This window comes from Lepisma saccharinum, chromosome 3 (genome assembly GCF_977018435.1).
Source record: "Lepisma saccharinum chromosome 3, izLepSacc3.1, whole genome shotgun sequence".
NCBI classification, from domain to species: Eukaryota; Metazoa; Arthropoda; class Insecta; order Zygentoma; family Lepismatidae; genus Lepisma; species Lepisma saccharinum.
The window spans coordinates 22,763,809-22,776,301 of NC_139231.1; the positions used below are offsets into that span (position 1 = coordinate 22,763,809).

General features: G+C 42.9%; 4 non-coding genes and 1 pseudogene across 4 annotated transcripts; all 5 read left to right on the plus strand.

Moving 5' to 3' along the window:
- Positions 1-274: 274 nt before the first annotated feature.
- On the plus strand, positions 275-459 carry LOC145986081 (U2 spliceosomal RNA). The gene has a single exon (XR_014441527.1). It is a non-coding gene; the product is annotated as a U2 spliceosomal RNA (small nuclear RNA).
- Positions 460-1,586: 1,127 nt separating this feature from the next.
- Positions 1,587-1,779, plus strand: LOC145986065 (U2 spliceosomal RNA). The gene has a single exon (XR_014441511.1). It is a non-coding gene; the product is annotated as a U2 spliceosomal RNA (small nuclear RNA).
- Positions 1,780-2,902: 1,123 nt separating this feature from the next.
- LOC145986066 (U2 spliceosomal RNA) lies at positions 2,903-3,095 on the plus strand. The gene has a single exon (XR_014441512.1). It is a non-coding gene; the product is annotated as a U2 spliceosomal RNA (small nuclear RNA).
- A 1,124-nt stretch (positions 3,096-4,219) lies between these two features.
- LOC145986094 (U2 spliceosomal RNA) lies at positions 4,220-4,325 on the plus strand (annotated as a pseudogene).
- A 6,919-nt stretch (positions 4,326-11,244) lies between these two features.
- LOC145986085 (U2 spliceosomal RNA) lies at positions 11,245-11,436 on the plus strand. The gene has a single exon (XR_014441531.1). It is a non-coding gene; the product is annotated as a U2 spliceosomal RNA (small nuclear RNA).
- The last annotated feature ends 1,057 nt before the right edge of the window (positions 11,437-12,493 follow it).

Genomic DNA, 12,493 nt, shown 5'->3' on the forward strand with positions numbered 1-12,493 from the left:
GATAAAGAAGTCGACATATAGAAAAATCCCAATCAGGGAAATCAAAGTAATAACGCGACTTAAGGAAAAGTAGAGTGAGTTTGCGATAGAGGTGTCAAATCATAAATTATAGCCTATGGGACATCCGATCCACCCAACTGCCATTATGGTAAATGTACAGGGAATTATAAAGCCCTTAGACTATAGACTGTGAAATGTAACACCACCACTGACCCCCTGTACAAAGGGCCATTGTAGCCCTTTATTGTTATGCGAGTATGTGTCGCTACATGTAATATGTTATTTGTCTAAATAAACGTTTTAAATCTGTTCTTATCAGCTTAATATCTGATACGACCTGCATTGCAGGTCCAGTATATTAAACTGATTTTTGGAAACAGGTGAGGCGGTCGTGGCTTGCCACACCCTCACCACCTGTCGGCCCGGCATTGCAGTACAGTCGGGAACGGCAGACCTTATCGAATGCAAAAAAAAAAAAAAAAAAAAAAACGATTTACCCAAAAATGTGTTTCATATTTTGGATTTGTGCAATGTTAATACATCGGATATTTAGTTGCCTACAGAACATGCGACATTTCCATTGAAAAGCTTATTCTACTTCTTTCACTTCCCTTTACGTCGCGTTACTACAATTTCGGATAATCGCGACGATGGATGGCAGGATGGAACATTTTCTATATTTACAACTTCCCTCTCTTCGTAACGCTTAACACTGACCACTCCAGCACAGAGGCTCGCCCACACATGAACCATATCCTCGATTTCTCTAGGTAATTTGCAATGTTCATTTGTCACTTTAGGTAAGGCGATTCACACATGCACACCTCAAATTGCCCTCTGTGTGCCTATCTTTCTTTCATATCACTTTTCTCCACAACCATTCGCAACGCTCAATACAGCGTCACAGCTTGTCTCCCGTTCGTTTAAACCCGTACCGAGGCATTCGCGGTGTGTGCAACGGGCACCTTTTGGTGGAACAATTTCGTTTCGCGAAATGTATCCACTTCTGCAATTTTACACGTTTTCCTCCTTATGTGGCCTCTTTTCTATTTCTGCAATACACACTTATATGAAAAGGTATTCCGTAAACCCACATGCGTTGCTTTTGAGTGGAAACGTTGTACACTGCGAAACGAGAGTCAAGTTGGGCCAATGCTACCTACATTCCCCGATGGGCGCATTTCATTCTATTTACTGCAATCCAGAAATATTAGCAGCTTGGGCGTCCAATGGCGGGAAACCAGTGACGACTCTACGATCGTGCGCCAGTGCGGGAAAATCCACGCTGCGCGAGGGAATTTCTCAGAGCACCGGAAACGGAACCTGTTTGCTAGCCATTGGTATAAGTACCTGGCCCTCAAAAAGTGTCACTCCAGATCACTTCCTTTCCTCACCCTGACAAATTGTGGTGCATATCGACAAATCTCACATATCAATTAAATGTGTCCTTCTGGGCTGCGTTTAAATACATGTTCACTTGTGATCAGAAATCTTGTGATAAATCTGCAGGGTCAACGGAACTGTGACTCCCACGGCCAGGTAAGCTGTTGTTCACGTTCATTTTGACACTTTTTGCAATGAAACCCATCGCTTCTCGGCCTTTTGGCTAAGATCAAAGTGTAGTATCTGTTCTTATCAGCTTAATATCTGATACGACCTGCATTGCAGGTCCAGTATATTAAACTGATTTTTGGAAACAGGTGAGGCGGTCGTGGCTTGCCACACCCTCACCACCTGTCGGCCCGGCATTGCAGTACAGTCGGGAACGGCAGACCTTATCGAATGCAAAAAAAAAAAAAAAAAAACGATTTACCCAAAAATGTGTTTCATATTTTGGATTTGTGCAATGTTAATACATCGGATATTTAGTTGCCTACAGAACATGCGACATTTCCATTGAAAAGCTTATTCTACTTCTTTCACTTCCCTTTACGTCGCGTTACTACAATTTCGGATAATCGCGACGATGGATGGCAGGATGGAACATTTTCTATATTTACAACTTCCCTCTCTTCGTAACGCTTAACACTGACCACTCCAGCACAGAGGCTCGCCCACACATGAACCATATCCTCGATTTCTCTAGGTAATTTGCAATGTTCATTTGTCACTTTAGGTAAGGCGATTCACACATGCACACCTCAAATTGCCCTCTGTGTGCCTATCTTTCTTTCATATCACTTTTCTCCACAACCATTCGCAACGCTCAATACAGCGTCACAGCTTGTCTCCCGTTCGTTTAAACCCGTACCGAGGCATTCGCGGTGTGTGCAACGGGCACCTTTTGGTGGAACAATTTCGTTTCGCGAAATGTATCCACTTCTGCAATTTTACACGTTTTCCTCCTTATGTGGCCTCTTTTCTATTTCTGCAATACACACTTATATGAAAAGGTATTCCGTAAACCCACATGCGTTGCTTTTGAGTGGAAACGTTGTACACTGCGAAACGAGAGTCAAGTTGGGCCAATGCTACCTACATTCCCCGATGGGCGCATTTCATTCTATTTACTGCAATCCAGAAATATTAGCAGCTTGGGCGTCCAATGGCGGGAAACCAGTGACGACTCTACGATCGTGCGCCAGTGCGGGAAAATCCACGCTGCGCGAGGGAATTTCTCAGAGCACCGGAAACGGAACCTGTTTGCTAGCCATTGGTATAAGTACCTGGCCCTCAAAAAGTGTCACTCCAGATCACTTCCGTTCCTCACCCTGACAAATTGTGGTGCATATCGACAAATCTCACATATCAATTAAATGTGTCCTTCTGGGCTGCGTTTAAATACATGTTCACTTGTGATCAGAAATCTTGTGATAAATCTGCAGGGTCAACGGAACTGTGACTCCCACGGCCAGGTAAGCTGTTGTTCACGTTCATTTTGACACTTTTTGCAATGAAACCCATCGCTTCTCGGCCTTTTGGCTAAGATCAAAGTGTAGTATCTGTTCTTATCAGCTTAATATCTGATACGACCTGCATTGCAGGTCCAGTATATTAAACTGATTTTTGGAAACAGGTGAGGCGGTCGTGGCTTGCCACACCCTCACCACCTGTCGGCCCGGCATTGCAGTACAGTCGGGAACGGCAGACCTTATCGAATGCAAAAAAAAAAAAAAAAAAAACGATTTACCCAAAAATGTGTTTCATATTTTGGATTTGTGCAATGTTAATACATCGGATATTTAGTTGCCTACAGAACATGCGACATTTCCATTGAAAAGCTTATTCTACTTCTTTCACTTCCCTTTACGTCGCGTTACTACAATTTCGGATAATCGCGACGATGGATGGCAGGATGGAACATTTTCTATATTTACAACTTCCCTCTCTTCGTAACGCTTAACACTGACCACTCCAGCACAGAGGCTCGCCCACACATGAACCATATCCTCGATTTCTCTAGGTAATTTGCAATGTTCATTTGTCACTTTAGGTAAGGCGATTCACACATGCACACCTCAAATTGCCCTCTGTGTGCCTATCTTTCTTTCATATCACTTTTCTCCACAACCATTCGCAACGCTCAATACAGCGTCACAGCTTGTCTCCCGTTCGTTTAAACCCGTACCGAGGCATTCGCGGTGTGTGCAACGGGCACCTTTTGGTGGAACAATTTCGTTTCGCGAAATGTATCCACTTCTGCAATTTTACACGTTTTCCTCCTTATGTGGCCTCTTTTCTATTTCTGCAATACACACTTATATGAAAAGGTATTCCGTAAACCCACATGCGTTGCTTTTGAGTGGAAACGTTGTACACTGCGAAACGAGAGTCAAGTTGGGCCAATGCTACCTACATTCCCCGATGGGCGCATTTCATTCTATTTACTGCAATCCAGAAATATTAGCAGCTTGGGCGTCCAATGGCGGGAAACCAGTGACGACTCTACGATCGTGCGCCAGTGCGGGAAAATCCACGCTGCGCGAGGGAATTTCTCAGAGCACCGGAAACGGAACCTGTTTGCTAGCCATTGGTATAAGTACCTGGCCCTCAAAAAGTGTCACTCCAGATCACTTCCTTTCCTCACCCTGACAAATTGTGGTGCATATCGACAAATCTCACATATCAATTAAATGTGTCCTTCTGGGCTGCGTTTAAATACATGTTCACTTGTGATCAGAAATCTTGTGATAAATCTGCAGGGTCAACGGAACTGTGACTCCCACGGCCAGGTAAGCTGTTGTTCACGTTCATTTTGACACTTTTTGCAATGAAACCCATCGCTTCTCGGCCTTTTGGCTAAGATCAAAGTGTAGTATCTGTTCTTATCAGCTTAATTATTAATAACGGGCTACACTTTGATATTTTTTTGGCATATACTTAAAAGAGACGGGCCTTGGCTGAACAGTCTCTAACTGCGTATTTTTTGTCTTTTAGCTTACATTCGTGTTTTCTCTGTTATAGTACTTGAAGAAAAGTTGACTGCCATTCAGCAGGTGCCAGCCCTCATCTCGCCGAAATACTCCAGAGGCGTACCATCCAGCGGAGATCCAGCCCTCGTTCTTCCGAGGTTCCAGAGGCGAGCTGGCCCTGACTGGTAGAGGTGGACTGCCATCCAGCAGGGAACCAGCCCCTGTCCCGCCGAAGCTCCTGAGGCGTACCATCCAGCGGGGATCCAGCCCCCGTTCTTCCGAGGTTCCAGAGTCGTGCTGAGGCGTACCATCTAGCGGGTATCCAGCCCCCGTTCTTCCGAGGTTCCAGAGGCGTGCTGAGGCGTACCATCCAGCGGGGTTCCAGCCCCTGTGCCGCCGAAGCTCCAGGGGCGTACCATCCAGCGGGGATTCAGCCCCCGTTCTTCCGAGGTTCCAGAGGTGTGCTGAGGCGTACCATCCAGCGGGGAACCAGCACCCGTATCGCCGAAGCTCTGGAGGAGTACCATCCAGCAGGGAACCAGCCCCTGTCCCGCCGAAGCTCCTGAGGCGTACTATCCAGCGGGGATCCAGCCCCCGTTCTTCCGAGATTCCAGAGGCGTGCTGAGGAGTACCATCCAGCGGGGTTCCAGCCCCTGTGCCGCCGAAGCTCCAGGGGCGTACCATCCAGCGGGGATTCAGCCCCCGTTCTTCCGAGGTTTCAGAGGCGTGCTGAGGCGTACCATCCAGCGGGGAACCAGCACCCGTATCGCCGAAGCTCTGGAGGAGTACCATCCAGCAGGGAGCCAGCCCCCGTTTCGCCGAAGTTTCAGGGACGTGCCAGCCCCTGATAGGAGGGGTGGACTGCCATCCGGCGGGGAGCCAGCTCCGACTAAAGGAGGTGGACTGCGATCCAGTGAGGAGCCAGTCCGTGTCATTCTGGGGTGTGTTGCCTAGGTCTGGGGCATACCAGCGAAGGCCGCTTCCAGCAGTGAACTTGCCCTGTCAAGAGATTTGGCCTCTGTTACCTTGAAGACTGCAGCGGGACTTAATGGCGGACTGGACCGGACCGATGATGAAGATCCCATCTTTAAGAGCGGGTATAGTTATCGTTTATAACTAAGAACTATAATATTCTTATTTTGTTGTTCTAATATGTCTGTTAGCTCGTGTCGATCAACAATGGAAGAGGATAGTGTGATTCTTGAAATTCCTCTTCCTTCTACATTTAAATGCACCAAATGCTTTACTAATATTGCTAGTGGCTCTGCCAAAAGGGGTACCTTCGGTGAATATAAAACTCACAATGACCTATATAAACATGTCAAAAAATACCATAAAGGTACTTTGCTGACCTTTAAATGTTCGAAATGTGGGTTACTATTTGACTTATTAAAACAAGGAAAATCACACTTTAAGGTCTGTAAAAGCTCATGTGAAGAGTGTGTTAGTGATAGTCCCCTAGGTGTAGTTGAAGATTTGGTAGTCGAGAATAATGTGACTATTAATGATACTTTAAGCATTACGGGTAATAAAAGCTATGTAGGGATGATCAACGGAAGCTTACTGTTTGAGGACAATAACGAGTTCTTGACTGTTAATGACGATGACGATAACCCGTCTGATACTCATGTGCTTGACAAGGAGAATTTAGTTGTTGCCACCTCTACCCCTATCCCAATTCAAGTTACCGGGATTGAAGGCAATAGCAAAGATATTGCGTTGTGGAGTCGTCCTCTGGACTCTAGTAAACTGGTGACCATCCCAGAAGCCCAGGACATCAGTGATGCTCAGCTGGATGGCTACCTTTCGGACTCTCTAGAGGGACCCATCATCCAGTCGGACCCCAACCCACCAGAATTGAGGCAAGTCACTTATAACGACCATGATGTAGAAACCACGAGTAGCGGAGTTAGGGTCAATGGTGAAAATTTCAGGATTATAAATGAAACATTTGGTTCTAGTACGGATTATGTTTATCCTGATGACTCTAACAATGTGCCTCCCTTTAATGCCCCAGGTGTTCAGACTTACACTGTTGAAGAGACCGGTTTGATTGATTTAGAGTTGGATGTTGTGACCAACTGGGTTTCATCTAGTAATAATTTGGGCTCTAATCAGTGCTCCGAGAGGGCGCATGATATGGATCAGCTGGATGGCTGCCTCTCTGACTCTCTAGAGGGACCCATCATCCAGTCGGACCCCAACCCATCAGAATTGAGGCAAGTCACTTATAACGATCATAATGTAGAAACCACGAGTAGTGGAGTTAGGGTCAATGGTGAAAAGTTCAGGATTATAAATGAATCATTTGGTTCTAGTACGGATAATGTTTATCCTGATGACTCTGACAATGTGTCTCCCTTTAATGCCTCTGGTGTTCAGACTTATACTGTTGAAGAGACCGGTTTGATTGATATAGAGTTGGATGTTGTGACCAACCGGGTCTCATCTAGTAATAATTTGGGCTCTAATCAGTGTTCCGAGAGGGCGCTTGATATGGATTTGAACCTCTCTCTCTCCCCTCTAGCTAATTCTTCACAGGCCACTGCTATTGATCAGACTTTACAGGGGGAAATTATGGTCGTTGACGGAGAGGAATACATAATCCTTGATGAATTTATTGCTGCTCCGGAATCTGCCCCTTTAATTGACCGACCAGCTGACATAAGGAATGACAATGAAATAAAGCTAACCAACTTCCAATCCCATTGGTTGACATTGCTGAGAGAGGCTGTTGATTTTGAAGACTTTGAGGTGACTGTCGATGGACTTATATTGGCTATGAAACCCAAGTCAAATGAAATTAATCAGCCTCAAAATAATAACAACAGCAGTAGGTCTACTCATACCAGCTATGTACACCCGAGAGCTAATCCTTCTGCCCAAAGATCCAACATTAGAGACGGAAGGTTTAATCGGCGTAATAATGGCCCTAGATTTGATGCTCAGAAGGCTTCCAAAATACAAAAATTATTTAGAGTGAACAAAAAGAAAGCGGTTAACTCCATCCTAAATCAATCCTCACAATATTGTGAGGTAGAAGCTGCCGAGATTCAGAAGCACTTTGAAGATCTCTTTAAAAGTAAAAGGATGGTTAATCTGGACTTACCTGATAATTTAAACTCAGAAGAAGGTAATGAGCCGTCTGACGAGGGTGAGGAAGTGTGTGACGATAACAATGACATGTCTCTCAGACCAATTACTTGCGATGAAGTTAGAAAAAGACTTGGTAAAACTGCAAATACCAGTCCTGGGCCTGATGGGGTTTCTTATGCTGCTCTGAAGAAGTATGATTCGGGCTGTATTGTACTGACATACATCTTTAATAGATGTCTGAACGCGAATCGTATTCCTGCCAGCTGGAAGAAATCAAACACGGTATTAGTTTACAAAAAGGGTGATAAGCAGATCTTGGATAATTGGCGTCCGATTACACTTGGCAACACCATTTCGAAACTTTATGCTGGTGTCATTTCAGATCGAATTTCTCAATTCTGTGAAAGGAATGAAATTCTCTCAGGTGTTCAGAAAGGGTTTCGGCCTTATGAGGGATGTGTTGAGCATAACTTCATTATACAGGCTGCTATCAATGACGCACGGAGAAATAACAAAGAGGTGGTGGTAGCTTGGCTCGACTTGGCGAATGCCTTTAACTCGGTCCCTCATAAGCACATCCTAGATAGCCTACGTAAATTTGGTTTTCCTGATCGTATCTTAACTATCATTAAGGATATGTACTCTAATTCTACCACTCGAATTAGAAGTAGTACTGGGTATACCAAGGACATTCCAATCTCTGCTGGGGTTAAACAGGGCTGTCCTCTTAGCCCTGTCCTTTTTAATATCGCTATGGAGTCTATTATTAGTCAGTTAACTTCTGCTAGTGACTCTCATGGCTACAAACTTCTTGGTGACTCATACTCATGTTTAGCATATGCCGACGACCTAGTCGTCATTGCTAAATCATCCGCTTTGATGCAGGAATTGCTAACCGTAGCTCATAAAACAGCTGATTCCATCGGTTTGAAGTTTAAACCTCCAAAATGCGCATCATTACATGTCAACTGTAAAGGTAAAAGAAGAGTAGAGGGTTCTACTTTTCTCCTTGGAGGTAACCCTATGAGGGTTCTGAAGGAGGGGGAAATATATTGCTATTTGGGAATCCCGGCAGGTTTCAAATCAAATTCAAGTCCGGATGAAACCCTAATTAAAGCCACGGAAGACCTGCAGAAAATAGATGTTAGTCTTCTTGCCCCGTGGCAAAAAATTGATGCAATAAGGTCCTTCATTTTGCCTCGCTTTCAGCATTCTCTTAGGGGTTCACTTATAATGAAAAAGAACTTCAGAGAAATTGACTCGGCTTTGAAGCGACTGGTTAAGAAGTGGCTTAACTTGCCAGCTCGGGCTAGTCCCGAAATAGTTTTTATGTCCACGGATAAGGGTGGTGCTGGCATTCTGCCCCTGAGTGAACTGGTTGATATTTCGAGCATTGTCCGTGCATATAGATTGCTGACGACTCCTGATGTGAATGTCCAAAGAGTGGCATTGGGTGAATTGAAGAGTGTGGTAAGAAGGAAAATTAGGAAGGATCCCTCATGGTCTGAGTTGACTGATTACTTGAATGGCAGGAATGATGAGGAGTTTTCCAGAGATGGAGGTGATACTTCTTCTACCTGGTCCTACTGCAGAAAGTCAACTGTGTTACTGAAGAAGCAATTCAACATTGAATGGTCGTTTAATAACAACAGAAATTCCCTGGAGATTAGATTTACTTGTCCCTCTAGTGGAAACAAAATAATTGTTGATGAATCTTCACGTGGCTATTTACAATCAATGCTCAGAAAAGCTGCTCAAGAGTTTTACTTGGTTAAAATCAAAAAGAAGCCTGACCAAGGAAAAGTAATGGACATTTCTTCAGCCTCCTACTTCTCCAATCACTTTGTTAGGGAGGGTAAATATACCCGCTTTGCAGATTGGAGATTTATACACCAGGCTCGTCTGGGAACCGTAAAATTAAATGGTACTACTAGATACGGACAAGGAGATAAAAGGTGTAGGCGATGTGGGTACGCTGTCGAAACTTTGCCTCATGTGATCAACCACTGCAGACTTCATTCTGCTGCATGGCAGCTGCGCCACAATGCAATTCAAGAGCGTATAGCTAAAGCGATTGCATCCAAATTCTCCATCATTAATATTAATAAAAGAGTTGAGGGGTGCAATAGCACACTAAGGCCTGACATAGTTGCATATTCTAATGAGAAAAAGTCGTGTCACATTGTGGATGTAGCTGTACCATTTGACAACAGGAAGGAATCTCTTGAAGCTGTTCGAATGCTTAAACAACTAAAATACGAATCGCTTGCTGACCAACTTATTGCAAAAGGGTGGCGGGTCACATGTGATGCTCTAGTTGTTGGAGCCCTTGGAACATGGGACCCGGCCAACGATAGTATTATTAGAGCATTGGGCATTAGTGATCGATACTCAGGCCTAATGAAGAGGCTTATTGTGAGCGACACTATTAAATGGTCCAGGGATATTTTTATTGAGCATATAACAGGGGCTAGACAGTACTAAGATTTTACCTTCCTACCTGTTGAACTCTTGAAGTATAACTACTGACGATTTCATTAACTGGTGACTTGTTTTGTGTAAGTAGTAGTAGATTGACTTTACCAGTCTTAAACCTGATATGACCTATATCCTACCGAGCATGTTACCGGGAAGCTGTAATATTGGACTGGCCCTGTAGGATATTAATGTTAGCCTTTTGTTTTATCTTGGCCAATCGGTTATTAATGAATTATATGCTAATAAATGTAAATTAGCTATATTTTAAATATTGTAAGCGGCCTTACTGATTAAGGGTTGTTTGAATATTTCATGTAGTGGACCTATAACTTTTATATAATTTTAATTATAATTTAACGTTTGTATATTATTATATGTCCATGGCATGATTGAATTTTATTTGGTTAAAGGCCACTATATTCATTTAATTATTGGATTATATTCTGCTCAAAGTCTATGCAACTGCAAATCATATTGTATTTTATTTGTTTTTCGGTGTCTTTGAGTTTATTGTCTACTTGTGAATTTCCACTTATTGTGTTATAAATGAATGGTATGCAATGAATGCAAATTTACTTTATTTAATGATGTAAACTGCCTTTATGATGAACAGTCGTATGATTATTGTATTTTAAATTGAGTGATCCTATATCATAGGATGGAGGATAGTCATTTACTAATGGCTCTGTAATTATTGTATGTCAAACTAAGTAGAGTTATTATCGTGATTATACGTTACTTAATATTCTGGATTAATTTTTTTAGAAATATATTCACCTGACACATGACTCTTATGGTTATCATACGGCCAATTTGTTATGTATATGGTCCCGCAACGATATATCTAATGCTGTACACTTATGCAATTGCTAAATCTTATTGGTTTTAATTTGCCTTTAGTGTTTTTGAATATTTGATCTAAGGTTGAAGTCTCGCTTGCTTATTTTATGGTTGTATCTTATGAGATTATTTAGTATAGCATACGTTGTCATCTTTGAAGATTGACAAATTTAACTCCTAGTTGTAGTGGGGTTAATGTTCATATGTTAAATTTGAACTATTTAAGCGTATGAGGCATAAACTCAAATGGTTTATGAATATTTAGCGATACTCATATTGGTTATACTGGATATGTTATGAATTGATGACGTAGTTAATGAACTTGAACTTGATCTTCTAATTCAATAATTGATTTGTATTTTACAATACCTGATTTTGATTGGATTTTATAACTCTGTTCTAATATTATGTCTATACTGCCAGCTAAGGCTGTGCAACTTGAAATCTCATTTTAAAATAGGTGAGCTGTATATTCTGAACTTCGTTCAGCATTTTCTGTAATAAAGTTTTTTTTTATCTGTTCTTATCAGCTTAATATCTGATACGACCTGCATTGCAGGTCCAGTATATTAAACTGATTTTTGGAAACAGGTGAGGCGGTCGTGGCTTGCCACACCCTCACCACCTGTCGGCCCGGCATTGCAGTACAGTCGGGAACGGCAGACCTTATCGAATGCAAAAAAAAAAAAAAAAAAAACGATTTACCCAAAAATGTGTTTCATATTTTGGATTTGTGCAATGTTAATACATCGGATATTTAGTTGCCTACAGAACATGCGACATTTCCATTGAAAAGCTTATTCTACTTCTTTCACTTCCCTTTACGTCGCGTTACTACAATTTCGGATAATCGCGACGATGGATGGCAGGATGGAACATTTTCTATATTTACAACTTCCCTCTCTTCGTAACGCTTAACACTGACCACTCCAGCACAGAGGCTCGCCCACACATGAACCATATCCTCGATTTCTCTAGGTAATTTGCAATGTTCATTTGTCACTTTAGGTAAGGCGATTCACACATGCACACCTCAAATTGCCCTCTGTGTGCCTATCTTTCTTTCATATCACTTTTCTCCACAACCATTCGCAACGCTCAATACAGCGTCACAGCTTGTCTCCCGTTCGTTTAAACCCGTACCGAGGCATTCGCGGTGTGTGCAACGGGCACCTTTTGGTGGAACAATTTCGTTTCGCGAAATGTATCCACTTCTGCAATTTTACACGTTTTCCTCCTTATGTGGCCTCTTTTCTATTTCTGCAATACACACTTATATGAAAAGGTATTCCGTAAACCCACATGCGTTGCTTTTGAGTGGAAACGTTGTACACTGCGAAACGAGAGTCAAGTTGGGCCAATGCTACCTACATTCCCCGATGGGCGCATTTCATTCTATTTACTGCAATCCAGAAATATTAGCAGCTTGGGCGTCCAATGGCGGGAAACCAGTGACGACTCTACGATCGTGCGCCAGTGCGGGAAAATCCACGCTGCGCGAGGGAATTTCTCAGAGCACCGGAAACGGAACCTGTTTGCTAGCCATTGGTATAAGTACCTGGCCCTCAAAAAGTGTCACTCCAGATCACTTCCTTTCCTCACCCTGACAAATTGTGGTGCATATCGACAAATCTCACATATCAATTAAATGTGTCCTTCTGGGCTGCGTTTAAATACATGTTCACTTGTGATCAGAAATCTTGTGATAAATCTGCAGGGTCAACGGA